General features: G+C 43.6%; 1 long non-coding RNA gene across 2 annotated transcripts in view; it reads left to right on the top strand.

The window, feature by feature from the left end:
* LOC107996183 (uncharacterized) overlaps positions 1-26,151 on the top strand; it is a 49,604-nt gene that overhangs the window by 11,225 nt on the left and 12,228 nt on the right. The window lies entirely within an intron of this gene.

The following is a 26,151-nucleotide window of genomic DNA, read 5'->3' as shown; positions in this document are numbered from 1 at the left end:
ACATTTCGTTGCCGATTAACTCTGTCACTCTCGATCATAAAATACTCCGCGTAGCACGAGACGGATGCTGGAACGAGAGGCAACAAGATTCCATCGTTCGTCCGTGTATTATTTCGATATGATGCAGTTGAAATTCTGAGTGATTCGAGAAACTGGCGAAAGAAAGTTCCAATATCCGTAGTTGTTATTCATACGAATTTTTAAACTCATTACCAATATACCTACATAAATTTTATCGAATGCCGTAATATCGTAATACCGAGGGCTTCGTGCGTTTTTCGAGAACTCGTAATTCCGGGAGGGGTCCTGTCGATTTTCACGGAAGAAAAATAAAGACGGGCAGAAATTACAACGTGCGAACGCGATTCCTTTTCGCGTTTAGTACCCTCGAAAAAGGAGGAGGACGAAATTTTACGCGGGCAGCTGAGCAGCAGCTCGTAGACACCTAAGGTCGTTTGCGACGCCGTTATCGTTCCAGGGGATGATAATGCTCGCAATTAAGGCCGGCCGTAAAGTCTGGGAGGCGACCGAGAGCAACGAGGCCTCGTTGTCTCTGACGTCCGCGCGGTGCTGTTCCGACGGTGCCTTGTTTGTCGTGGTTCACGGCAGCGCGAATCGCGGTTGTAAAATGCACGCATAAATCAGGGACGTTTAACCGTGTAATTTGGCAGACGGGGGCGCGTCGACTCCCAGAAAAGTCGTTCCGGCTGTTTATACGCGGCTTGGAAAAGGGTTGTTATGGGAGGAAACGGCGTTCGAAACGAAGAAAGCGCAATTGTTCGGGGCTGCTGAATTTTTTAGAGCTCCGAAATTCAGCCAGAGGATTCCGAGGATCTTCTTCCTTTTCCTTTTCTCGAGGTACTAAATTTATTTCAATATTCTTTTCAATATTCCGAAACTTTCAGAACTCTCGTTTCTCTCACTTCTTCTCGGAAGAAGAGATTTCTCCTCGTTACGTGAATTCAAAGTTCAAATTCTCGAGAAAAAAGAAAAAGAATTCATCGAGAAAATGGAACAATCACCCTGTCTCCTTCCCCGAGATTCTGAAAAATCTTCTAGTTACCAAAGCTTTCTCTCGAGTTGCAAGCACGTCGATCGCGTCCGGGTAAGGGAGCAGAATCACGAAGAGCATAAATATCCGCGGCAAGTATCTCGTGGCATTATTACACGCGTATCCACGCACACGCGACAACGCGAAGGGGAACGAACGAATCGCGTGGTCGCACGTGTGTTACCGATGTACTCGAACTCGAGTATACGAAAGAGACACGCTCGCCGGCCCCGCTACGAAACCCGGTGGGGGTTTATACTGCTGCCAAATTACAGTGCCCGGCCACCCATAATGCGGCCACAGTGCTGGCCAGGGTAATAATGTTGGTATTAACGGCGCGGTTACGTTCCCGACGTCGAAATTATAGGTGTTAGGGGCGTGTTAATTTTTATGTTTATTGATTTTCATATTTTACCACCTACCATCCCGCGATACGGCGAGGAGAGACCCTCGCGGGGGTGTGGATGACCGACGCGATACGACCGTGTCGAGAGAATTTTTCAATCCAGTCGTTGATTTGAATTTTAATCGATGCGATGCGGGTAGAGAACTTTTTTTAAAATCAAGGAAAAATCAAAATTAGATGTGAGATTAGATAGAGGAAGGAAGATTGATTCTGAAGTGAAGGAAATTGGAAAAAATTGAAACGAATGAAACGGATCTGATCGATAAATTCCGAATATTCACGTATTTCATCTTCGTTAATTTGGATTGATTGGAACGAGCCGCAAACCAACGATCCATTCGTAACAATTCAAAAAGCGTCGCGAAAATTAATGCTTAATCCTTAATTAATTATCTATAATTCGATTCGAATTGGAATCGGCGCAATGTAAAATAATCTATCACACAATTTAATCAACTTTGCCCGAAATCCCGATCCTGCTCTCGTTCCATAGAGGATACCGTACACCTTCGAGAGTTGAAAAGCTCTCGAATGGAGTGGACACCCGAGACATCGAATGGGCGCGCATTCACGAATTCCAGGAATCGAACGATGTTTAATATATATCGGTTGGCGTGGAAATGCGCGTCGCATTGGAGGAGGCAGAGCGTGCGCCTGACAGAAGCATCGAGGCGAAAAGAAGACACCTGAAAGGCGGGAGAGGAGGAGGAAGAGGAGGTGGAGGAGGAAACGATCGAGACACCGAAAGGACGAAAGGTGGATCCTGGAGTAAGGAGGCGAAGGAGGGGGAGGGAGAGGGAGAAGGGACATTCCCGAGAGTTACGGGCCATCCACGTCACGCTCAAATATTTTGGCAAATTTATGCCCAATAAAAATTAACCAGACCCCTTCTCGTTCTGCGGTTTCGGGCCCGCGGAACCACCACCACCACCACCATCATCAGGCCCGCGTCCTCCTCGTGGACGTTTAACGACAAGCTGGATCTCGGTTACGTTTCGTTGCACGTCCACGTTTAAGTCCGTCTGTCCGTCTCCCGACTGCATATACTACCGACCAGGCAAAAGCGCGGTGATTTACCGCGAGATTTCCATTTCTCTCTCTCTCTCTCTCTTTCTCTCTTTCACCAGCCGTGTCCCTTCTTCCTTCTCTCGACGCTCCACCTCCGCCTCGGCCGTTTTAAACGCGGATACGCGAGGTTTTTTTGCGCGGGAACACGAGAGAGAGAGAGAGAGAGAGGGGCCGACTCACTCTCGCTCAACCTCTTCGCGTTCTCGCCTCTTTGGCGAACCTGGCGAAGGGCGAGTAAAGGTTTTTCTTTTTCCCTTTTCCTTTTTTTCCTCTTTTTTTCATTCTTCCGTGCATGCGCCGGGGAATGTGTCGCCGGTGTAAATCAGTCAACGTCCCCGGGGATTAGAGTTTACGGTACCCTCCCGACGTTTGTTCGCGGTTTCAGGGATGGATGCAAGGTGACCACCTCGCGAAGATTGAATTAGCTTGGCGAGAAGGCTTCGCGCAGGGGTTGAAAGGTCGTGCTTCTTTCTGGAATTTTTAGTGTTAGTCTTGAAGTAGTTGTGATTTAAAGAGAGAGAGAAAGAGAGAGATTGAACGTTGAAGAGGAATCGTTTGTAGAAAAATCGTTCTCGGCTGTTGGAAATAATTGAACTCCATCCAATTTTTCTCTATCCATCCGGAATATTTTACGGAATACGCCAGGATCGTGAATCGTGCGTTTTATTCGTGAAGCTTGTACAAGATGGTAGTGGTTGATCGAAGTATTTTATTTAAGTAATTAATATCGTGCGGAGGAGAAGATGTAAAAAATGGAGTTACTCGGTTCGAAATGGGACAAGGGGTAAGATAACTCGATCTTTGAAACCGTCCCTGGCGCAGCAGCGGTTAAAGTGGTTAAGGACTAACAACTGTGACGCGCCTTGACCACAGTCGCTTTTATAGGGAAGCCAAGATCGACCACATCGTCTCTGGCCGATTTCACGGCCGCTAATTACTCTATACACGCTTGATCGCGCCTTCGATCGCGGAATGGTTTCGTGAAAAATAAAAAAAAAATAAAAGAAAGAAAGAAAGAAAATATTTGCAAAACTTTGAATTCTCGATGTTTTTTTTATATCTTTTCTTTTCTTCTTTCTTTTCCGTTATTACGATAATTTTAAATAACTCGTGTCAAATGGAATATGGATTGGAATTTTTTTTTTCTTTTATAGTTACGTAACTTTGGTTCGCATGAAGCTGGAAAATTGCAACAAATTGCCAAGCAGGCCGATGTGACACCTGCTGACAAAAATACTATAAACGTACTCACGCAACAGTATGTTTAAAAAAAAATCGATTCGAATCACCTGCCCTAGATGGTCGATTCCCATAGTATTCTGGAATGAAATAATATCGCGATAATATTGTATGGGAATATCGACGATGAATCGTAAAAATCGTAAATAATGCTTCCTGTTCGATGCGAACTTTAACAATCTTTGTTTCGATTAAAACTTAATTTTTTTTCTTTCGAATATTTTTTTATTCTTATTGTCTTATTATTTTATTCCAATACAGATAATAATAGTGTTTAATCTTTGTTATTATTTATTTATGACAAGTCATAAATTTTGAAAATTCATTTATTTTTTTTTTTATTTCTCCTCTATATTTTTCTTGAAAATTTATCTTGAAATTTCTCTTTGCTTGTACATATATATTCAAAATCGTTTGAAATTACTGGCTACTTCTGAAATTTTATTACATTTTCCAATTGCTTTCTCTCCAAGCTTTCGACAATAGCCAATATTAAAGTTGCAATACCTGTAGAAACAATATGGACCCAACGGTATTATTCTAAATTTATATCATTTCATGGTCATAGTTTAAATCCCTTAATAATTCTGATTTATAGTTCTTGTTCAAGTAAAAATTCTTTTATTTTATTTATTTCCCATTACAAAATTTCATCCCTGACAAAATCACGTCATTCATTCAACAATTCCTTAATCTTCTTTCAACTATTACTCCCTATTATTAACTATTTATTATTATTTCAACCTTTCATGATTTCTATTCAAAAATTCACCTCAATCTCGATTCTTTCCCTATTCACAAAACACCATCTAATTCCAACGTCTGAATACGTCAATTACCCTTTCGAAATTACTTAACCGAAGAAATTCTATTGAAACATTCGACGGATTTTCCAATTCCAAAATTCCATTATTCGAAAGATCTCTTTACCGTCGAATTCCCATCCCTTATCAATCTACGCGCTACCAACGACGAAATCCAGTCGTCGACCAAGACACTGTCGAAAGGAATAACCGAAGGCCTTCTGGACATGTTCCTCGTTATCGAGACGATCTCCGTCCGCATTAATTCAGACGTTCAGCCGAGGATCCTCCCGTTGAACGTTTTGATTCCGGGGCGGGTCGTAAAGTTAATCGATCCGCTCCATTAAATCGCGACTGGTAATCGAGGCGATCCACACTTGCCCAGTGGCCGATGCCAGGCCACCTATTTTCGTCAAACCGTTTCGAGTAGCCGACGAGAAAATGTCTCGATCCGCTGCTTTTCTAGACGTCCGTGTGGCGGAGGAGAATCGTCGAGTAGCTGTAAAACTCTCGCGTTATTTGCTATGTTAATTGACGCCCACGTGGTGCACACAAATTTATGCTAAAAGCCGAGATGGTATCGGGCGGCGATGACAGCTTTTGCTTTCTCGTGTCAAATCGTGCAATTTTTTTTTTTTTCCTTCTTTTCGATCGATTATTAATAGCTTCTCGTTCCTTTTTAACTGTTTTCTTTTTCTTTTTTTTAAAAGCTCATAGAGATTCTTAGATTGCACGATTATTCGCAATGGAAAAGAGAAGGGATCGAGGGATCTTTTAATTTCTATAATAACGAAATAATAAGGAAATGAGTTTATAAACTTGTCATGCTTGTTAAGAAACAAAGTTGATCTTCTGAAAATAAGAAATTACTTGAAGAAGATCAAGTTGGCATCATTGAAAATCAGCATATATTCGGAAAAGTTTGTTTGGAAAGAAGGGAAGATGGTTGGTCAAAATACGCAGCGAACAAAAGTCACGTACACGTGAAAAATTCATAAAGGGACGAGGGTTTTATGGTTTTGGTGGAGCGTAAGTCCGACGCCATGTGCTCTCCAGATACCGACTGGGAATAATGGGATTTACGTGTAATTTCGGAAAAGCGTTGCTGCGTTTTCCCTGCTAGGTACACATAATAATGTCGCGGGTGCAACGTGTGTTCGCCATACGGGCGAAACCCTCGCAAAAAGGTGCGTGCGAGATTTTCGTGCGTCGACAACTTTCGAAACTCTTGGCTGTCCGTCCTCCTCTTGTCCTCGTCTTGTACCGCTCGTCGTCACCGTCGTCACGCATCTACGATTTCACCGGCTTCATCCTCTCGCCAACCTCTCGCCTCCTTTTCTTCCTCATGCGCGTCCCCCACTTAACGTCCGACAGGTGATTTACACGCGAGGATTTACTGCTCGCAAGATTTTACGAAAGGCTGTGACCCGCGACCGAAACGCGACGCGAGGAACGGCTTCGAGCCTCTTCTTTTTCTTCCGAGAACGAAAAATCATTTTTTTACGAGGCAACGTCCATGGGCCTATCTTCTTATTAGGGACCTTCTCGAGAGAGAGAGGGAGAGAGAGAAATCGTGCACGCGTTAGAGGAGAGAAATTGTAAAAATTGCGAGTCGAGGCGTTGACGGGGCGGTCGGTCGGTTGATCGATGCTTGAACGTCTTTATTATTCCATTCTTGATAAACCTAGCTACCTGTTGTTACCTAATCGACGAAACGGATTTCACGCGTTAATCGATCGAGTCTATAAATCATGATCAATGGGATTTAAAAGGTGTAACTGCGCCTATCATGGTTCAACGATTTTGGAACGGTGAGGAGACGTAGGATGGAAACTTAATCCTCGATTAATGGTGGATCGTTAAATTCGTTAAACTTGTGCAGGTATAGAAGGTACGTAGAAAGGTATTTAAGTCGGTTTGCGAAATAATACGCTTTCTATATACGATTTTTTGAAGGTAGGAATGCATTTAAGCAGCTTCGATTAAGCAATTTGTTTTGACAGCATTTCAAAGTAATGTCTACGTTTTGTATGAGGATAATTAACGGCAATTTGCTCAAATTTTTTTTTTCCTTTTTTCAAGAGATATTAATAGAATTTACAAGAGAAATCAAGAGAATAATTCAATTTTAATAATTTCATAATTTTCTTTTTTTTGTTCAATGATTGCTTACATGATTCGTAGCATTATTGAACATTTTCTCTAATTATTGGCAAAATTTTACACCTTAAATCTAGAAAATTATTATCTAAATAAATAACAGGACACTCGTAAAAACTTATTTTTATGTATAGGTAATCCGAGAAAAAATCCAATTATTCCAAATTATTCTGAAGAGGCGGTAATTCCTTCCAAGATAAATTAAGAAGAAGAAAAGAAAGGAAAAGAAGAGAAGGGAGGTCAGTACTTGTTCTAAACCAATCGAAAAACGAGCTCGGCAAATTGTCCTCGGGAAAATCGGGCACGTCCCACGATGTCCTAGTTTGGGAAAATTCGAAAGGAATCCTTGGCTTTCCTCGAAAATGCACGTGGGGAAAGGGAGAGCGCAACGCCTCTTCTGGACAAGGACGTGGGTGTTTATGCGCCGCATTGACTTTATTGCTTTCGATGGGAATCCACGTTCAGTTGGAACGATCAGTCCTCGCCTCTGCAACGTTCTCCTTTATAGTCGAATTTCGATCACTGTGCTGGAATTCTCTCCGCACTCTCTCTTTTTTCACGAAAAGAAGGAGGATCGTGAAAACGATCGTGATTCACGGCGCAAAGGGAGGGCGGTATCTCGTCCGAGATTAAGTTGTTCCTTTCCGGCTGACATTAAAGACCGCTCCGCGTGATACGTCCGATTGTTTAGTGGCTCGCATAATTTCCATGTTTTCACGAGCACCGCCGATCGATGCTTACGTTTATAAGCGTGGCGCGATTCTTTCATCGCGTACGAGCGTGATACGATCGGTTCCTCGAGACAGTAAAATCTTTCTCCGGTTTTATTTATCGGTAAGGGAGTATGCGCTAATTGCACCGGTTTTCGGTTCAACGATCGTTGCAGGCAAACATTGTTGCACGTTAGATTTTAACCGCGTTATCCTTGCCTCGAATATCTGCAAAATTAATTTCCCCATAATTTTTTGATGGCCTACGAAATTTGAAAATTTTCAGGGTGGGGGGAATAACATAGCTGAACAATTCTACACAACGATATTTCGAACGTTTGCATAAGTTTATCGAAAAATATATATATATGTAAAATTCATAAAATTTTATTACGATGAATATTTCTTGGAAGAAATTGTTTCAAGAGAAAAATAAAACAATTTTCTAATCTTATTGAAACGACTTCCATGATTTGTGACAAAAAATAAATTCTAAAAAATTTATCACGTTATAAATTTTTCTATGCGCCATTACACGGAATTATTATATAGAATGGGGAAAAGAACGGGCGGCTCCAAGTTTCGAGTGACGTCTAATAGCGAGCGTGCCGACCCGACTCGAGGACCGAGCAAGAAGTCGGGATCGCCCAATAAAACGCGAAACCGAGAGCTCGGCATCGTATCGAGTTCCCTTCGAGGTTTTTCCGGCGTAATTTATGCCCGATAATGAATCTACACTCCGTAGATAGCGTAAGGTCAGGTGTTAATGCCGGTGCGTGTGTGGTGCGGGAACGCGGACCCGCGTGGGACTCGTGGCCCATCGGGCCCACCCGCGTGCACGATCTCGCTCCATTCAGCGCGGAATCAGAGGTGCTCACCATCTCCCCCTCTGCTTTTCAACATTCGTAAGGATGGATAAAAAAATCTCCCTTTTCTTAAATGTTATTATTCAATAATAATATTCATATTCTTTTTTTTTTTTTTGAGAAATTGATGCCGTTTCTTGGATCGAATTTCACTTTCTAAATTCTGAAAATCAAACGTCGTAATTTTCAGAGGGTCGAAAAGTTAAGAAGGGCAAGTGGTTCGAATCTTGTGGCGAAGTGTTAATTGAGGCATTAAATGAATGAATTCATTAATCAAATTGAAAATATTCGTTGCGGAAGAGTTACAATTATGAAACGAGGCGTGTAATGTCCCTCGTTTATCTCGATACCGTGGGCCGTCGTTTTTATGGGGATTAGATTGAAACGAGACGAGAATCGTTACGAGCTGTAAACTTTGAAGATGTATGACGGACATGTTCCAGGAATTCAAAGACTTCGGACTTAAACTGTTAATTTTAACGATTTACATCTTATTAAGATCCCTCACAGTTATACGAGGGTTTCATGGACGAGGTGAAAACAATCCGGCAATGTTACGAAACCGTTGAATCGATGAATTGTGGGTTACGTGTTCGGGATGCGCGTGAACCATACGTGGGAGAGACAAAATGTACTTTCTCTCTTGTCTCCATCGCACCAAAATCCAGACGTTCTACGTAATTTCCGCTAAATCGTATTATTTTTACAGCGTAAAGCTGTAAACAGCATCTTAAAGAGATGCAGAATCTTTGCGAGATTAAGATTAAGATGTTAATTAAACAGACGCTTCGAAATGTTTCAATTCTTACAATTTTTGTTCATTGTTACAGATAAAATATAAAAACTTTGGAGTTTTCAAATTTTTCTTTCCAAAATTATTCGAAGAATTAGAAAATTAATTTCTTTCTTCGAACATTCAAATTTGAGCTACTTGCAATATTTCCTAATATTTTCCATAAATCTAGTGATCGTGCAATCGATCCTTCTAATTTATAATTTATAAATTAAATTTGATTATCGGCTGAAATAGAAGAATTTTCCGGTACCTTTGTGCGGTACCAGTTATTAAAATATTCAAGTAATATTAGCATCGAGAACTCGTTCGACGACGAGAAAGAGGAACTTTATGATACGTACCGCGTTCCGAACGACAAAACGATCTTGTTAAATGACGAGAATCGAAATCTTGCACCGTGGGATATCTCAGGGCGAAATATCGATTTGCTCGGCGCAAAGGGTCTGATAGATCGAATAGAGATGCTCGTGCTTGAATTATGATGGGACTGATTTTATTATTCTCGTAAAGCCCGATTCTCTTTCCTCTCTCTCTCTCTTCCTCTTTCTCGTTTGCTCGTAAATCGTCCCTGGATGCACGTAATTGCCGTGCACGCGAGTTCTCTGATGAGAAGTGAATAAGACGAGCGCTGGCACATTTGACGAGAATATTTTCAAGATCCCTCGTGCAACGTGATTCTCCATATCAACGTGTCGAAATTATCGAATTAATAAAATTCCATCGTAGAATTTGACTTTGTAATTCGATTGATACCTCGTTTTTATTTTCCTCTATCATCAATATTTCATTTCTCGTGCACGATTGGTTTCAGATTGGACTTCAGATTGCGTCGATGTAAGGATTAAAACGAGATTGGCGAATATTTCATTAATTCATTTCGTTTTAATTTTACGCTATGCGTTTAATTTATTGAATTAATAAAATTCCATCGCAGAATTTGACTTTGTAATCGCCGATTAAATTAAGATTAACGCGACGCCTCGTTATTATTTTCGTCTATCATTAATATTTCATTTCTCGTGCACGATCGCCAAGAGTTTAGATCGTATCGATATAGTAGAACGAGATTGACGAATATACGAATATTTGTACTTCATTTCGATTCATTATTAAGATCGCGCGGAGGAACAATAGCCACGACAAAAGCCGTACGATCGAGCGAAACGCAACGAGGTCCGTCTATCCAAATCTCGATCGAATGAAAATACACTTGCTTGCGAGTCAATAGCTAGCACGTCGCAGCCGCGGACACGTGCTACAATGTATCAACGTTCGACAGCTCGTACGGGGAATTTAAAAGGCTTGGATCGGGCAAGGCTCACGTCCTCGCTATCAACGACCGATGCACCATCGCGACGCAATGAAATCACACCCGATGACCTCATTTCCTGAGTCAATACCATTCCTTGCCCGATGTATTTGGATTCGACGGGCTTCCTCGAAACCGCAGACGCCGCGATTTCGTCGCGGAGAACGTGTCTACGAGCGTAAACTTCGTACCGGTTTTAACGCGCGTGTCCTTCGTGGTCGTCCACGAGCGCACACAGGTGCAGATATCTTGGAATACGCGTGGAGCGAGACGCGCACTCGTACACACACACACACACGTGGATCGAGGATAAGCAATTGGATTTCATTTGCATCGGCGAAACTCTCGATCGATCTTCGATGCTTGTTTTCTTCCACTTCTTTCGTTTTGCCTCTTGGCCGGAACGATCGAGAGGAAGAAATATGGTGTTGATTGATAATTGCCACGATCGATGAGTAATAAGTCAACGATCCGGTTGGCGAGCGCATTCGTGGCTGAATCATCGATGCGTCTTCGATAGCCTCGCCACACGTAGAAAGTTTCGATAGGCGAAATGAATCGTAAAGGATGGAGATATGGGCCGCCATTGTAAAACGTATTTATGGGCGCAGATATCGCGGGCTCTAACGAGATCACGGATCTTGCCCGATCTCTTTCCTCGTTTTTTAGAAAGCACTTTCGCGGAAGCGTTTCGGTTTCTCGATGAAATCGTGCAAATCTGCGAGCGACTCGTTTCTCGAAGTCCTTGCGGATTTTTTTTCTTTCTTTTTTCTTTTTTTTACGGAGAAGAGTAAATGTATTTAACGATGAATTCTTTTCTCTCTCTAGATCCCCAAGGCGAACGGATTATTATTATTATTATCGTTTAAAAATTCGTGGTGAAAAAGGATCATTCGTATCGTTTCATTCGTTTAATAAAATAAAAAGAAAATTTAAAAATTCATCGATATTTGAGAAAAAACGCGATTATCTCTTCAAGAATCTGTATATCGTTAGAAAAGAAAAGCCGAATCTAAAGCTTCGGAAATGCTTCTAAAACTGTCCGTTTTCTCCTCCCCTTTCAATAATTTAAATGCCGTCTTTCACCTTCCATAAATCTGGTTTGGAAAATACGAGGAGAGACAAATTCTTCTGTCGAAGCATGTTGGCAAGGAAGCCCAGTTTGTTTCCTTTCACGTGGTGGCAAGCCGGCAGAGAGGGATGCATATGCGATCCACGTGCGATTCCCCGGCACCGCGGTTTATTAATGCTCGCCCGGTTCATTAATGCAGGTGCAGGAACGTAACGTGTACTCACGCTTCGGAGGATTGGACGGTGTGCGCGCCATGTGTGTCGCAGGTATTACGGGCGAACAGGTAAGGGCCCGAAAACACGTGACGGCCAGCCTCCGGGACTTGGATGCAGGATTTGTGTTCGGGCACGTACCACCAAGGACGCGCGGAAGGTGATCGTGCTGCACATGTCGAGAGCTACAAACTCGTTGGAAGGAAAGGAGGGGGGGGTGGAAGGGGGAGGAGGAGAGGAAAGAAAAAGAAATGAAAAAGGAAAAGGGAAAAAATGAAACAAGAGAAGAAGGAAATCGAGAAGGTGGATAACGGCGTGGTTATAAGCGGCCTCGCGGGACTACACGTCCACCTTGTTTCGATATCATTCGAGGGTACCGGCTGTTTTTATCTCGCCTCGGACGCGTCGAGGTTATTGCGTCGTTTTGGCTTGTTGCCACGTTTAATTGACCGGAGATAATATTGGCCCATCATCTCGTTTTTGGCAAGGAGACAAGTTGGATGTTAACACGTTCAACATTGCCTCGAATATATAAAGATATAATATTTTTTAATCCCTTTCTCATCTTCCAAATTTTTCAACGCGAGATTGCGTTTCGTCCGATTGATCCCAAATTCAAATATTCGAAACTTTCCGAGTAAAAATTTTTCGAAAACGGGTCGAGAGGTTCGTTGGCCGTCGAACTACGAGATAGTTTTCGGTTCGTATCAGCGGAAAGAATACGGAAGAATTAAAAAATCGATGGATATTCTTTTTTTTCGAAACACGGATTCGCCTGTAAAAAGAGAATGCATCCACTCGATCGGAGAGAGGGGAAACGTGCGATATTACCGATAATGAAATCTCGAGCGTTCGATCGAGAGGTGCGCGTTCGAGAGCTCGCAGCTCGATAATTAACGTGGACTGGAGGCGTGGCCCCCGGGGGCATCCCGAGGACGATTCGTCTTCGTCCCACGGTGCGTGTATTCGCACGTCTCGCGTTCGCTCATCATCAATTTATGCAGAACAATTCAACGACAACGGTGCATTACGGGGCGTAGGGGGTTCAAAGACCTCCGCGGTCGCGAGCCGGCTACACCTCGATCGCGTCCTCCTGCTACAACCTCCTCCTCCTCCTCCTTCTCCTTCTTCCTGCTTCGACGAGCGCGAGCTCGTCTTTTGGCTGGCAATTAGCATACGATTGACCCTGTACGGTGACCCTGCCGGGGACGGACGATTGAATTAAAACGCGTTTAAAAGGCACCCGACACGAGAGCGCGCTCGATTTCGAGACCTCGACGAGAAGGTTTCGTTGATGACTTTTTGTGAAAGTCACAACCGATTCCTTTTGTCGCGTGCAACGTTCGTGAGATGCATATGTGCATGTCCTTTTCCCGGAAGAGATTTTTGAGAGAGAGAGAGAGAGGGGGGAGGGAGAAAGGAGAAGGATAAAGGTGTACCAATGGTTAATTTTTTATATATTTCGATTCGAATCGAAAATGTTGATTCTCTTGAATCGAGAAATCTTAAAAATATTGAAATTGTAGTGTTGCTTAAAAAAATTTGGCAAAATTATTTTTTTAAAACAATATATTTTTCTATATTGCCAATTTCTTTTTTAGTTTCTCAAGCAAAGTTTTGCCATAGAAATAAAATTTTGCTCAGTCCCGTTGCTAAAAATATTAAAAATTAATGCAATAAAGTATTTGAAAACATTTTTCCAAGTTTCTACCCGGCTCCAAGTTTAACCTTGAAGCTATTTGATGGACAGCTTTGTAACTTGGGTTTTCCCCATAATTATGGTTGTAGTACGGGATTATCGCCGGTAAAAGGTAACTTTGACTATGTGCACCACCAGCTATCCCATAAACACCCTTAAAGTATGCGCCACCAGCAAAGTCGATACACGTGTTGAACAAAAAAGCGTACCTAAGGGACAAAATTACACCTTACGATTATGACTGTCCAGCTGTTTTCGATTATCAGGCGCATTGTTGTGCACTCCTTGGGTTTTCCCCAGGATCGAACTCCTCTTCAAACTCTCTCTTTCTCAAGATATTCGAAATTCGAGCAACAGGTACTTTAAATTTTAACAAACGTTGGCTAGACACGCTTCTCTGCTCAATCTCAAAGCAATCCCTTTAAATATTCTAAAGACGCAGTTAATATTTCTGTCCCTCGAGATGGGGAAAGATACACAAAAGAAAGGAAAGGTTTATTACATTATTATTATTATAATAAACTTATCATTATATATTATTGTAATAATAATTTCTCGTAAACTTTAAATTCGTTTCTTATTTCTCTTCTTTTATTCCCTTTTCCAGAACTCTAATTGCGAAAACTGACGATGAGAAAGAAATATTCAGCATGTGCAAGTAGAAACAACTCCCTTATTGTTATAGTCGATTAACGGTACCATAAAAAATGGAAATCGCTCGAATAACAGGGCGCAACACGTTTCAGCCCGATCACCCCTCCAACTCTGGAAAAGTCACGTATCCAAGCTTCGTATCCTCGAAAATCCCTTTCCTTTTCCATTCTCGATCATTTTTAATCAATTTCAACGCATTACAATTTCGACTCCGACGAAAACTTTGTTTTACCAAGAGTTTGTCGACTCGATCCGATCTTTCGATCGGCAAACAGACTCCGATCTTTCGATTCTTTCTCGTATATTTTTCACTTCGTGTTCGAAAAATTTGCCCACCAACGGTCCGTCCATGTGCGCGACACTCTTCGACGAGCATTTCCTTTCTCGGTAAACAGTTTTGCCATTACGACAATACCTGTCGAAAATTGGCGATACACATGGACGAAACGGTGAAAACGAAGCTGAAAACAGCCCTGTTTGAAAGGTCGGCTTGGGAAAGGCAGGATTGGCGGCATATGGCGACAATGGGCCAAAGTAACCGGTAGCAGGTGAGTTTTGTGCGAGGCTACGATGGGAATGTTACGGCTACCTGTCAGCCTACCTTCACCTACCCCGATGCCCTCTCTCTGCCCATTGTTCCTCGTCCAACGACCGCCATTATAGCCGCTCAACTAGGAAGTGCTGGGACGAGCTTATCACATTGATAATAAATCGTGTACTTATCGCAAATTCCTATCGATCCTGCCATTACCTGGACGTCGATGGATCGTTCGTTTCGATTGTTTCGCCGCGTGGGACCTGCCTTCGCCGAGTCATTTTTCTCTCTTTTTTTTTTTATTTGCCTTTCCTCTCCCCTTTCGAGAAATTTGGACGCGTTCGATGGAATTTTTAAACCGAGCAATCTTAAATTTTAACCTAAGCACTGCGGATTTTTATGCAAATTTTCGTGAGAAACGATGGAAGGATCAGGGATCAGGGATTCGTTTTATTTCTCTCGAATAATGCGTTAAATCACGATGTTGAATTACGTTTAGTTAACCGGCGAAACAACCAGCAGCAGAAGTTTGTAGAAACAAGTTGAAGTTAAAAAAAAATGGAGGGATCGAAGTTGTTCAAACGTAATCTCTCGCAGCTTTAATCCTACTGTCAAGATCGTTACAAGGATCGTCTCGCAAGGTATCGCTTTACGACAGATCTCAATCTAAATTAATCATCCGAAAATTATTTCTACGCGTCAAATTATCCCGAAAAAGGAAAACCGGTATTTAAATCGAAGCGACGAAAGTGAGATCGTATCGACAACGACTTTCTCGTACTTGCGCGATTCCTCCAAGTTTTCCCAAGTAAAGCGTGCGTGCCGCATACGAAGTTTCTGCTTCCTTGAAATCCAGGACGTACATCGATCTCGATCGTTTCACCCGAAATCGGACGATACGGCCTCGGTGTTGTTCACCCGTTCCATAAATCTCTCGAGGTGATGGTGGCGCCACAGATCGCGCCGCAGATTCTCCGTAAGGTAAACTGGATACAATCGGCCTCCGGCAAAGGAGGATCGCCGCCATCGAGAAATTACACGCGAGATCCTGACATTTATTCCTCTTAAACTTAGAGGTGTTCCGGCAACAAATCTTTTGGATCCGATGTCTTTTTACTCGAGGCGATCCAGCGACGATAAAGCTAGAGATATTTCTTTCTTCGCGTTTGTTCTTCAATCAACTCAGCAATGATTACACTCTTCGTGTGAGGTTTTTGGAAAGCGAAGGAATACAGCGAGGAATGTCATGGAAAATTTTCGTATTCGTCAATCGATTAAATTCAAACGAAGAATATACGTGGAATATATATATATAAAACGAATTATCGCACAAAGAATCTCGATTTTATATGGTAAATAATTTGAGAACGGTTGGAAAGAGCGAATTCGAGCGAAGCAATCCGCCACCGACTCTCTCTCCAAATCGATCATGAAATTCTATCCGATCTCTTGGACGGCGTCGAAAGAATCCGAGCCATCCGGTCCACCACGTTGTTATCATCACTTTTACTATTCCTTTCTTCGAGGTGACCTTCGTGGAGGATCTCGGTCACATAGCGGTACCGGTGACACAAGTGATATCGATCCTCCTCCATCCGTGTCGATCTCTCCGAATTATCCAACCGTCTTCCTCCACCTCTGCTCCCTGTGCACGTCCTCGTGCGCGTGTTGTGCGCGTGTGCGTGAAGAAACGGCGCCTACGACTGGCGCCAGCAGCGAAAGAAAGTGCGACCGGGGTCGCGATGGGATCTCGCTCTTTCGTTCTTATCCGTTCCGTGTCTCTCCGTCTAAATGATCGCCGTGCTCGTTTTTACTCGGCCTGGCCGAGGCAGAGAGATGCGGGTGAGATTCGGGGCGAGGACGCGAGGCGGATGGCGAGGAGGCCGCGAAAGGACGAGGCGGACGTAATTTGTCGTCAACCGGCTGCTACGCGCCGATGAAAGATGTTGGAAAGTTTCGTAAAGGCGATCCGTAACAGGGGAATTACGAGGGCGAAAGAGGAATCATCGGTTTAAAGGATAGGATCAAAGAAAAGAAAAAAAACGGGACATTTTCTTCTTGGTGGAGACGAATGGAACTATTTTCGGGACGAAGAAAAAAATTGTACATATATTTCTCGCAGTCTATCGTTGTATAAACGTAATGGAATAATTCGGAGGAGAGTCGAAATAAAAATAAAATAAGATAGATAATAGATGAGTAAGGGTAAGATTCGATTTTACACAGGGAAGCGATATAAAATTAAAATTGTGTCATACATTTATCGCAAAAACTCGTTCACCGAGGATATTTTGCGGAAGTTCTCGGCGTAACCTCGCCGCGGCAGAATTTACACCCCGATAAAACTTATCCAGGGATTTCGTATAACGACATCGCGCGCGAATCATCGCGCCATAATTCAGAAAATTCGTCCTCGTTATCCGATCCCTCGGACAACTCGTTAAATTTAATTACCGCCGATACGCAGCACGCGTCAGAATACTTTTTAATTATTAATAAACGAGTTGACGGTGCCGCGCATAAACTCGATGAGAAACGCCCGTCTCGCGGCGATTTTCCTGGAAGTGGCGCGCACGATCGACGAGAATCCATGGTTGATTTACAATCGGCCGAGAATAAAACGGTCGTTAATAAGAAAGATTTCCGTTTCGGCAACTCGTAAACCACCGTCTTAACGTCCCCTATATCGCGGCTAATATTCGGGACAGGTAGGACGCCCAGTGTACCTACTCCCCTTTCGCGTGTACGTACGAAGACGTACTCCCGTTGAAATAAGAATGTAAGTTACGATCGTCCGCCGCTCCACGGACCGTTCCAACCTTTTTTTCTGTTCCAGCCAGGCCCCCGGCTTCCTCGCGTTTCGTGCTCTCCACGTCCTTTTAATTGAGCGGTTTAACGCGCCGTCATAAACATTCCACCGGTTCCAGCAGCTGCGACCATCCGATCAGCTACTCTCCCCTCCATCTTCTTCCTCCTTCCTTTTTTCTGCTAATAGATATTTATCCGCGAAAGAGGCTTCTGTAAAAAGAAAAAAAAAAGGAGAGACGATTCATCGTTTTACTTTAAGATTAAGATGAGTTTCGAGTGAGTACAGGATAGGACAAGAACGAGATGTTGCGAAAATTCGTCGATCGCGTTCAAAGGTAATTTCATTAACAGACACCGTTCTTTCTTTCCGTCCCCCGTGTAGCAAAGGAAGCGAGGCTAAAAACCAGATCCGTGAAACCCGAGCGACACTCGGGGTCCCGGCTTCCGCACACTGCGAGCTTCTCCGCTGTGTTACGGAGTGGCAGGTGCATGGCCCACATATTCGATATAAAAACTGGTAACCTAAGGTAACCGCAACCTGCCACGGTTCCAAACGGACGCGTCACTCGAATAAAACGACCGAGCCAATGCGATATTTCATGCTGATTCGCGGCGGATTACCCGGCCCTCCGCGGCGGCACATCGGTGAGCGACCGCGTTTAATGCCCCTTTTACGGGCTTCCTTAATGATCGAACACATATACACATATATGTGCGCGTGTGTGTGAATTTTTCTTTTCTTAAATGGTGTTAAATCACGCCATACTTACCAACTTTGCTACTTGTTTATCTAATCGCGTAGAAAAAGAATTTGTAATATTATAAGAGGTGTGTAATTATATCAATATGTCGGAATAGACGGAGAAAAATCGAGAATTTTCCTCCAGAATTTTTCATTAAATGAAACCGGTTTTCGTTTAAAACCGATTTAAAAACACGAAGCACCACGCGTACGCTCGAGTCGAGTATTCACGCATCCGTTTCCGCCACAGCCTACCAAAACCACTACGTCACCTGTTCTGGAAGTGGCGCGAAACCGGCGAGGTGTGACGCGGTCTGCGGGGGCAGCCAGATAAGAAACGAGGGCGATCACGGAGGGCGAACCCTCGACCAGCCCCCGGAAAAAAGGGCTGCAAGGAAGTCGATTCGCAGGTGACAGCCACTTAATCGTGACTTGGGGGCCTAGGCGAGTGGGAAGGAAGTGAGGTCACCGGACCTTGGCCCACCTCGGGCTCGAGTCGTAGCAGGTGTAGCGCGTATGCGTGGGGGAGCCATCGATACACCTAATATCCACGCAAAACCGCACTGATTGAGACCCTGTTTGAAACACCAGTTTTGCGATTCGAACAAAACGATGGAAAGTTTTTTCTTCCTTTTTTGCAAATAATACACCTCGGAATTTTTTTCGAAACGCGAGGAATCAAAAGTGCCATTTACTTAGCGCCAACAGACGAAATATTGTTTTCGTTCGACTTCTCAGATTAACCTTCGCACCAAGAAATTCCCACAATTCTTCTTCTGAAAAATTTCAAAGCGATCGAAAACTTACCCCCAGTAAGTTCTCCGCACAGGAGAGAATTCACTTCTTCGCGAATCTCTGCGAGGAACGATGATTTCACAGGTTTTCAAAATAGCAATAAATAGAAGAGGATCGCCCTCGACATTAGCCGAAGCGAGCACGGATGGACGGACACCCGTCGTTCCCTCGACAAGAAGGTCGATCGCGGGACGGAAGGTGGCGCCAAGGAAGGAAGAGGATTATTCCCAGCGCGCGTGTACGTGCGCGCGTTGTCGCCGCGCGGGACATTAGCGAGTTTCTTCTGCGGCTACCGGGCCCGGGGGCAAACAGGCGTAATGCGGTAACGACATTGATGATATAATCTCGCCGCGATACACGCTAACAGGGCCGCCACACGCGTGCAAACGAACGTAGTGCACCGTGGTGTGCGTGCAACCCTCGCGCGTGCCTTGGCTCACGGATGAGCTCTTGCTCCATACTTCCTCCCTTCCTTCCTTCCTTCCTTCCTTCCTTCCTTCCTTGGAAAGGCCTCTCGTGAACGATCGTTCCGATTCTCTCGTCCAGTATACGATATAAATGTTCGGTGTATTATAAATTGATATTAATGTAACGATTCGTTGAGATCATTCGAGGGGAGAAATTTTTACACGAAGCAGGAGAGAATATAACATTTTGTATAACATCTACCAAAGTACAGTTACATTTTTCTTGTACATATTACTCGTAAAAGAGAATGGAAAAATTGATAGGAGACGCGTGTCCATAAATTAAAGCTCACCCGGGTGATTCGCAATACGATTCCACCCTCGCAAAGATGCTCGTAAAATCAATCGTCCGTACAGGAAATATTAAATCTGGTTGGATTATTCCTCGGAACAGGAAACGGTCGCGGGTCCATCAAATCCTGTGAGAGGGGAGGGGAGATCGCCCACCTTTCACACCTCTCGTCGCAAATCAGACGAGATAATAGTTGTGAAACGTCACGGCCGGCGCTCCAAGGGAGGAGTGCTTTGTCTCCTGCGCGTTTATATACGATCGGCAATAATTATTTCGTAATAGCGGGGTAATAGCGGTGCTACGGCGAGAATTTATCGCGCTTGCTCTCGCGGATAGGGGGGGGATTCGCTGCCGGAATCCTCTCGAGATCGTAATCGTGCACGGTTCGGGGAGGCGACGTTTTAACGAATGGTTTCCTCGTTACTTTCCACCAGGCCCTGTATAAATTACGGCGGGGAATAGCTTCATCTATGCACCAACCTCAACCTCCCGTACAGGCCGTGGCCAATTTCCATAGACGCATAGGGCGTTAAAAGGAAGCCGCTGATTTCTTTCTCGGCCACGGAATTATATATATATATATCTATATATATATGTATGTATGTGTGTGTGTATGTATATATCTTTGATGGTAATTTTATTTACGAGCCTGTCCCGCGCGATTTGCATTCGTCCCGCGTGGCTCTCACGCGCCCCTACTGCCCGCCAATTATCGTTTCTCATTCGTGGATTGTGTCGGTTGCGTCGACTTTCCTTGTCGCGGATTTACTTTTACCGGCGTGGATCGTTTCGTATGGTATGGACTCGCGTGGTCGTGGTTAATGGTGCCTCGCGTGGAAATGTTGCTCGATACGTTGGCAAGGATTATACGTCTTATTAGGAATAACAGACGCCATTCTGGATACGATCAGATCCAAAAAAGCAGGCGAGGCGATGAATCGAGTTTGGATGTTGGATGTAAAATTCGTAGGGATGTCAAAGAAACGAATATTGTTTCGTTTTTTCTTTTCATGTACATTCTTCGTGTTCAAAATTTTCGAATAAAATTCACGATTATCCGGTTATACGAATACTTTTCGTTCGCGAGATATTGTATAATTGAAAAGTAAACGATACATTTGTATATATATATATGTATATTTACGTATATGAAAAGAGAAATCCAAAGCCTTCTGTTTGGAGACAAGGGAAGGACGGACAAAGAGGTTTCGTAATGGAATATTTATCACACTTGGTTCGTCGAGCTCGAGAAGGATACAACACGCAACCGAGCCTCGAAAAATCATTAATTAGAATTGGTTAATCGTTGGATAACCGACGAACGATAAATGTCAGAAATTCGATATTACGGCCGCTGCATAATCGCGCGAGAAACCGGACTTTCTCCGTCGCGATGGAATTTACGAGGGATCGTTCGGGACAGTGGCAAGAAGAATCGAAGCGGTAGGTTAACACGGGGATCGGGCTGATAAGGCGCGCCGCTATCGATCCCCCTCCCCTCGGGTTTCGAGTTCTGTAATTGGAAAAAACGCGGTGAAACCATCCGTGATCGGCTTGCGAAACGGTTTCCGAGGGAGAAGGAGAAACACCTCGATGCCGATAAACGCTCACGATTCATTCTCCCGTTCCCTCCCTCTTGCATCCAACTCTGTAAAATTGTACGTGCGGGATATATTATTATATTTAGCCCTCGTGGGTGGTCTTCGGATAATGAAAATAAGGAAAAGGCAGCGGTTAACAAGCGTTCCTCCATTTGCTCTTTTTAAACGAGCAACAAGTTACAAGTTCTAATTTTTTATTCTAACTTTTTTCAAACGATTCATCCATCGATTACACAAATCATCGATTGATTTATTATGGTTAAGGTTCATGCACGATTAAAATTAAAGTTGCATCGGAAATTGCATTTCGATCGTTGAGAAATTTTTTAAAAATGTGAAATTTTCTATTTGTAAGAAATTCCTTCAAATCTGGTTGCTCGATTGCTTCGAGGAAAATAAACAGCACGATATTCCAAGATCGATCGATCCCTCGATCGTTCCACGTGACGCGAATTTTCATACCGCAAACAGTACCCGTAACCACCGTTGCCTCGCGAGCGAGAATTACATCGAGGCCCGAATAAGGAGGCGTTCAGAGGCGAGCACACCGATCCAGGGATATCTTCTCTACGCCTTCGAAATAGCTCTATCGAGGAACGATCGAAGGTCGTGCGGGTCGTAACCCCTCACGGAGGACCGGATTGAACCCGGTGGCTACCAGGTGATCGACCACGCCTCATCACTTTGCTCGCTACCGAGGCAAACGAGGGACCAGCTTCTCCACCGGTCGAGGAGGAAGAAGCAACCGAGGAGTGCGAGAGCTGGTGCCTGGTTATGATCGTCATTATCATCATCATCATCATAATCATCATCATCATCAACATCATCATCATCATCATCATCATCATCATCATCATTGTGCCTCCAACTCAAGGCGGTCACTCAAGGTCAGTACTCTAGCTCTCGTACGATCTTCCATTCTCGCGTTGCGATTTCATCGTTTCTTTATTTCGAAGCGAGGATCGATAGAGTTTTTCCCTCCCTCTGTGTTTGTTGGACGATCGTGTGGGTGTAAAAAGGGAAGGTGAATTTAACGGGGCATGGTGGGCTTTGGAGATGGAAAGGCAAACTACTCGGCATTGGTTGTGGTTTATACTAATCGTTCGAGGCGAGAGTTCGATAGGGTAATTGCGCTGTTCGTGGAGTACACAGTGTGCACAGTCAATGGATCTTTGACTGTGTGTCGAGTGAATAAATAGAAAAGAGGGAAGGTAAGGTTAAAAACCGAATTTCTAATTTCTTTTTTTTCTTGAAAAATAAATCTATTGAAGGATAGGGGGAGAAATTAAATGTTTTATATATGGATTATACAACGCGGAGCCATTCGTAGAAACAAATTAAATACAAGGAAAATGAAAGATCGAGAAGAGTTGTTTGAGAAAACATGCGAGAGTTAGAATTCGATCGTCGAGTGTTTGGTCCAAGGCGATCGTGGATCGTCGAATCATCGTGGAGCCACCCACAGTTTTGAAAAAAGTATCGGAGCAATCGTCTTGTGGCTCGAGTGCACTCGAAACGAATCCTACCAATCGGAAGGATCGACAAAGGGATCGAAATCGATCTCGTTTGGAGGCAATCAAGCGGTGGTATTCGACAGCAGGCGCCTTCGATTGTAACAGTCGCACACCTTATGGTCCAAGAGGTGTCGAGTCACGGTGCACAATGTGCACGCGCCTTAATTAAGCTTATTTAATTACCTTTGCAGCCGTGACCGTGAACCTCTTCTCGTCTATTCAATTCAAAGCCGCTACAATTTTTGCTTTCGTTAGAATATCTTCGCAAAGTTTGCACGATTCGTTCACTCGATTTTGAAAATATCGATATCTGTTTATTCATAGAAATTCCATATATCAATGTTAATTCCAAATATTTTTTCATCAATTTTATCATTATTCAATATGGATACGTTTTATGCAGGAAAATTTTTATAAAGAAGAAAATGATATTAGAAATTAGAATAAAGGAAGAAATTGCTTGGAAGGAGAAACTTTAATCCGAAATATGATTTTGCAAGGGGGTTATCGACTGGGTTGAAGAAACGCAGACCACAGGGCTAATTAAAAGTCAAACGCTTTCGAGATCGATGGGACGAATCAATTTCGAAAATGGTCGTCTTGCGTCAACGAAGAGTCGTGACCGACCCCACCCGCGATATTACCGAACGAAACGACCGCAACGTTTGGAAATTATCCGTCGACTCAAGTAGCAGTTTACGCCCATTTTAAATTACAGGTAGAGCGCTCGATTACGCAGTAGTCGGCTGGAAACAACGAAATACAGATTCGCGATACTTTTCTAAAGAATCGGATATTGATTTCCAATTTCACCCGAACTTGTGATGCTTTCTATGGAAAAAAAATAAAACGACAAAAGACCGAGAATTTTCAAAGAATCGCAAAGAAATTCTACGAATCCTCGAGGATTCTCAACAATTTTACAATTACGATACGACAATTTTTCGATTCGAATCACGCGAAATCGATCGCAACGATCGATCTATTCCATTGCATCTACTCCTTTCGCGTCAAAGGAGAAACAAGTATAGCCAAGTGGCGCATAAGCCACCGCTCAATCGGATAGTTTTCAGCCCAAAGGTGCAACGAACTCTACTACGGTCGGAGCAACGAATTAGCAAAATCTGAGATCCCGAAAGGAATCCCGTGTACACCACGCGATCGTCCCGTTTCCTTTTCCAATCCTCGGGTTGCAAATTGGCCGGGCCGGTGCTTCCTATTGCATGCCACGAAATATTATCAACAATTTCCAAGTAATCAGCGCGGAAGTCGAACGTGGAGGCGCAGGGTCGCGCTCGAACGGGCCACGTCGCCGCTCGTACACCGAGGCAATCACGAGGCCGGGATGGAGAGAAGGATGAACGGAGGATGGGGAAGGCGGGGGACAAAGGGGAAGAGGAACAACGAGCGAGATGCTTACGTCAGTTTTCTGATCGTGACTGGCTCCACCCTACGTTACCGACCGAGAGAGGCCAGACCGTGCCATTATTACCCTATTATATCTTGCATAACAGTAACAGTGAACGAAGTGAGCTATTACGCTGCTCGTCGTGGGGGTGGATGAAAGAAAAGAGGAGAAAGGAGGCCGTACGTTTCATGGGGGGAAAAGGGGAAGAGGGCTCGCCGTGGGTCGATGAGTCTTAGGTGAAAGAAGAAAAAAAAGAAAAAAGATATTCGTCATTTGCAATTCACGCCGTTTATAATAGATGCGAACTTGGACCTTGATTGAGAGAAAATTAGATGATCCTCGTGAATTTATTATACACCGCTTATCGACCGCTTCCTGGTCCGCGATCTGTCCAGATCTCTCTGTTCCAAAATTTCAATCGAGGAAAAGATTGTTTGTTCCGGATCCTGGGTGCCAAAATCGAATTAACGCGAATAAAATGTTCGTCGTTGAAAGCTTACTTCTTTCTCAGGTGATTGAACTTTATTGTTCCGTCGAACGATCCCAAAAATGGCACGTCTATATCGAGAACGATGAATAGGTATCTAATTTGATCCTTGAAATCCTGAAGAAGAAGGAACTTGATGCGTCATTAGTACAAAACGATGACGAATTAATTAATACTATATACGAGATGACAAAAGGCCATCCGTTGTCAGTTATTAATTGGCCTGTAGGAGAATCCTAACGGTCCCCCACGATTTGTCCCCTGTAACTTATTTCTTGCCTCACCTGTGGTATTCTCGTCGAGGGCCGTGTATCACTCGCGTGTCAATGAAACAACGAAACTTACCAGATCGTTTCAACGTTTCACATTGTCGTATACACGGTCGGCCGGATTCGTGGCGTTCCAAATCGAATCCAGAGATCTGTTCCCGATCTGTCGTGGGCGACTTTTCGTCGAGCCAACCTTTCCTTCTCTTTTATTCTCCCTTCTTGCGTGTGTATATACGTATATACAGATTCACGATATCATTGATTCCAAGCAGTTCGTGTGAGCGTAGATATCACGGAGACAAGAAGAGGAATTCGAAATCGGTCCTCCCACCTGTCACAAACCAGACCCCGTCACGATACATCACGGATATCTTGGGATAATCGATTTATATCGACGCCTCGAATTCCTTTTGAAAACGGAACCACGGATTCCTTCCTCGGGATATCACGCCTTCGAAGTGGCGGAAAAATTGGAGAAGATACACATTCGATTTCCATCTTATTTTTCTCTATTCTTTTCTTCTTCGTTATATCTCTTTGGATATCAGAAATATTATTAGATTCTTCTGGACAATTTTGCCCAGAGGAAATAACATCTTTATCGAGCTACAATGAGACCTGTTCTCGTATTTTTTCTTTCTTTTTCCCGTTCCCTTTTTCGTTATTCTTCCTGGCTAAGTGGAGTTTGAATGGAATTTTTTACGAGCATACAATGAGATAAATCGCCCGAGGAAAATCGGATTTCTGTGATTTTGAATCGAGAACTGTTGCAAATAGTTATGATGAATTATGTATCTTCTTTTGAATCATTGTTATCGAGAGTAATTCAGTGGAGATCGCATCCTGTACCACCCGGGCATCCATCGGGATTAAGATCAACGACACCTGACCCGTCGTCGAACACCGGAAGAGGAAGCCCATCGACCCATCGGCCACGAAAAAGAGGACCCCTTGTCATTCACTCGTGAAACACGTGTGCGCGAGCCATTAAAGCGTAAAACACGTGCGAGGATCTCTAGTAAATCCGAGAATTTCGTAGATCTCGATGTCTTCGAAGGATAAACCGAAAATCTCTCTCGGATTTTAAGGATTGAATTAAAAAAGAGAGAGGAAAAGACAATCAATTTCTCGATTGTTCATTATCTCAAGCGCTATGTTTCGTTTATCTTCACGACACGTCAATCTGTA

This window comes from Apis cerana, linkage group LG13, assembly GCF_029169275.1.
Source record: "Apis cerana isolate GH-2021 linkage group LG13, AcerK_1.0, whole genome shotgun sequence".
Lineage (NCBI taxonomy): Eukaryota > Metazoa > Arthropoda > Insecta > Hymenoptera > Apidae > Apis > Apis cerana.
Note: the sequence above shows the minus strand (reverse complement) of the source record. Positions and strands in the feature narration are given on the sequence as shown.